The 3830-nt window shown below is 59.9% G+C and overlaps 1 protein-coding gene across 1 annotated transcript in view; it reads left to right on the top strand.

Moving 5' to 3' along the window:
• The window catches only part of Agpat2 (1-acylglycerol-3-phosphate O-acyltransferase 2), a 10132-nt gene that overhangs the window by 1104 nt on the left and 5198 nt on the right, over positions 1–3830 (top strand). The gene's annotated exons all lie outside the window — the stretch shown is intronic.

Raw genomic sequence — 3830 nt, 5'->3', positions numbered from 1 at the left:
CCTGGCAGGTGACGGTGAGCCGGAGCCCAGGCCGGCGCAGGTGCCTCGACCTCCCGCCCTCTCTACTGGGGACGGGAGGAGGGGTAGCAACCGATCCTCCCCCGGGACAGCCGGCTGTTCCCTCTGCCCAGCTTGGACGCCTCGCCCACGGCTCTTGCAATAGGGGGCACTGTCTTCCCCATGCCGCCTCCGTGTCAGAGGTCAGTAGGTGAGGGTTCCCTGAACATCGCGCCTCTGACAGCCTCGGTACATATCTCACGAATCCCAGGCCCCATCTGAGTCGTTGTGGGTTCCCACGGTGGAGAAGCCCAGGTCCAAGGAGCGGTAGTGACGCTGAAGGCCCAGGCCAGAGTCCCAGGGAGCTGACCCCAGGGCCTGTCAGGCGGGGACCCTGCTGGATGGGGTTCAGGCACACCGCTGGGGTCACCAGAGCCTGGGCCAGCCCTAAAGTGGGAGGAGCCGGAGGACAGTGCAGGCCCCAGGGCCAGGGAAGGAGACCCCTGCAGGTGTGTTCTGTGTAGAGGGTGGGGTGGGCAGGCAGACAAGAGCCAGCAGGGGTGTTGGGTGCAGACACTGGGGATTGAACTTGGGAGGCCTCAGGCCACCAGCTGGTCTCTCAGAGGGGCACTTGGACCTCCTGTCCCATCCGCCACTGTCCTGCACCTCCACTGAGTGCCAGCAGGTGTGGGGTCCCCCCGACAGACAGGGCTGGCTGGAGGGTGGTGTGAGCCTGCCCCATTCCCGCCTTCCCTTGATGACTCCCAGCAGTGTTGGGGAGCGGGGACTTGTGGGGACACAGGGCGGTGTGCCTTCTGGACACAGCCTCCCTGGACACAGGTGTGGCTGTGGGCAGGGATCAGAAGGCAGAGGATGAGGGGCCCAGGGGCCAGGCCAGGCCACATGTGTTCCTGTTGTCACAGCACCTTGGAGCCATAACTGGGATTGTGGCTCCATTTCACAGATGAAGAGATTGAAGGTTGGAGAACAGTGTGAACGTGAGGCGTGGGGTACAAGGAGGAGTGGAGGGAGGCGCCCAAGGTTCCTGAGCAGGACATGGGCGGGACACAGCCCAGAGCAGGGAGCTTCTAACAGTGATTTAGAGGAAATACTTTTCATTTTCCCTCTGCCCAGCCAGGAACTAGGTAGGGGCTGTGGGTGCAGCCTCACTCTGTCCCCTCTGTAGGGTACCGAGCAGTTACCCAAGGAGGGCCTCTGCACTCAGGCTGCAGCTCATGCTGGGACAAGGTGGGAACAAAAGGTCTGAACAGACTCTTTTTGGGTCCTCAGGTGCAGGCTGGGTGGGGTGACAGGAGGCAGATGCCCGATTTCACCCATTTGACAGGAAAAGGAAAGCCCAGAGAAATTGCGTGCATTAGAACTGGGCAAAGCACAGGGCCAGGAGCCCTAAAAGTGGTATGGCCAACAGTTTGCTTTGGGCACCAGAGGAGACCAGAGCTGGGCTCTGCCCAGGGGCTCCTCCATTCTCAGGGCCCACAATGCCAATGCCTGGCAGGAGAGAAAGGGCCTCTCCCATGGAGGATGTCCTGGGGAACCCCCTGCCTGCTCACATCCATATGGCTGGGACCCCATCATTGACACCAAGCCATGGGAAAGGGGAACGGACAGGCCCGAGGCCAGGGGACTTGCCAGTGTCAGCAGAGTCTGACCTAGAAGGAGGTCTGTGACAGGTACAGGGGTGGGGACACTGCATTTGGGCCCTCTCACCTTGCTGTAGGCGTCTGCCTGAGGCTCTGGTCCCTAAGGAAAGTATAGGAGCCAGCTTTCTGTGGCGGGGACATAGCACCCACACCCTACTGGAGGAGAGGTGTCTTAGCCTCACAGTTTGAGGGGCTCAGTCCATGGTCACTGCACCAAGGCAGATGTCATGGTGGAAGGGCTTGGCAGAGGGGAGCTAGTTTGCTTTATGGGGCTGAGAGACAGAGCAGGGGATGCGTGTCAGCAACCATAGACCCTCCATGTCACACGCCATTGACCTCCTCCAGCTGAGTCCTGCGTTCCAGCACATTCATCCATAAGCATCACTGATCTATAGATAAGGACAGTGCCCCAGGACTAGTCACCACTCGGGGTCTCTGTGCCGTCAAGTTGACGATATCACTTGTCTTGCCAGGGTGCTTGGGGGGCAGAGTTCCCGGGCGGGGCGGGGGTGTCCTTCCCCATCCCGAATTCCCTGGCCACCCCTCCAGCCCTGCTGCACATCCCTGGGTCCCCTCATGATCCCTGTGTTGCACAGACTGGGAGCCTTGTCCCAACCCCAGGCTCCTGTCCCTGCCCGTGCCCCCCTCCTGTGACACTTGTCATGAATAACCCTGCCCTGTCAGGTGGATCATCCCGACCCCAGCCATGTGCCCCAATATGCCCGACTAGCTCCGCTCTGGGGAAAGGCCCTTCTGGCAAGTTTCCACCCATTGCCCCCCAGAGACACCAGCCGAAGACCAGGGCCAAAGGCAAGGGTCAGCCAGCGGCCTTCCCCAGGGACAACCAGGCCAGTGGCCTGAGTCTGGCCTTGAACTGTCTCCCAGCCACCTGAAGCAGACACTACTGGTGGGGGCTGGGCAGGTCTAGGGCCTTTCACCTGGAGGTACCATGGGTTCTTCCCTGTTCGTGTCATTAAGGCCATGTTGATGGGGGTCATCTGGTGCCTAGGCCACTGAGCATCTCGGCCTCGTGGAGCATGGCCCTTTCCCCTCCCTCAGGTGGTGACAGACACTCAGGCAGGTAGATTACCCCAGGTCACAGATGGGAAGGAGGGGACGAAGACCAAAGGGGACCAGGTCTGCACAGGCAGTCACGGCAGTACAGCGCAGTGCAGCCAACTGTGCCTCGCCACTTGGGCCCCGGGCCACCTCAGCTCTGGCCCTGGGGAGGCAGGGAGCCAGGGCACAGGCACAGTGACACTCGGCCCAGTAACGGGGCCCCGGCTTGTCTAGGGGACAGGACAGGTCGGTGCTTTCCTCTTGCCACTCAGGGGAGGGATGTTGAGACTCAGGAGGTCGGGTCCCCTGGACTCTTGAGCTCCCTGCTGGGAGCCCTGCTGCAGGGTTTGCAGGGACCAGGGAGGCCCAGGTGACTGTGGGTCCTGAAGTGTCCCACTGACAGATGCCTACGGCTCCTGGCTTTGTCACCCTGCTGGAGGCTGCATGCCTGTGGGGCTTGGCCAGGAGGAGGTGGCTCGCTCCTCCGAAGTTGTGCAACTGCAAGACGGCTCCCCGCCTGCATAAGCTGGGCTCTGCGGGCTCCAGTGCCCTATAAAGCTCAGCCCGACCTCCTCCAGGGGGAGAGTTTCCTCCCGCTGGCCGCCGGGCCCAAGGCCTCAGGAATGTCTGACAGGTACCCTGCACCCAGCTCCACCCGGCCTGCCATGTTCACTTTTATGTTGTCTCTTCTTCCACACTGAAACACAAAGTGAGGCTGGGCGTGCAGCTCGGTGCAGAGTGCTTGCCTAGTGTGCACGGGGCCTTGGGTTTCAGCCCCAGAACTTTAGGAAAAAGAGAAGAAAGTGGGATGGGGATTTGCTACAACCTGAGGGGACCATGGGCCATTCCTGGGTGTGCTCTAAACCAGCACTCCCACAGCTAGGCATGGAGATCGGACAAATCTGAAGTTATAAGTATGGGTTGGGGATTCCTTATCAGAAACCCTTGGAGCTAGAAGTGTTTTGGATTTCAGATGCTTTTGGATTTTGGATCCTTGCGCGTACATGATGAGATAGTTTGGGACTGGGGCCCATGTCTAAATACAGCATTCATTTAGATTTCATATATACCTGAACACACAGCCTGAGGGATTTTTTTTTTTTTTTTTTTTTT

This window comes from Fukomys damarensis, unplaced genomic scaffold (assembly GCF_012274545.1).
Source record: "Fukomys damarensis isolate Sample0158 unplaced genomic scaffold, DMR_v1.0_HiC HiC_scaffold_36, whole genome shotgun sequence".
NCBI classification, from domain to species: domain Eukaryota; kingdom Metazoa; phylum Chordata; class Mammalia; order Rodentia; family Bathyergidae; genus Fukomys; species Fukomys damarensis.
This window is presented reverse-complemented; position numbering and strand designations above follow the sequence as displayed.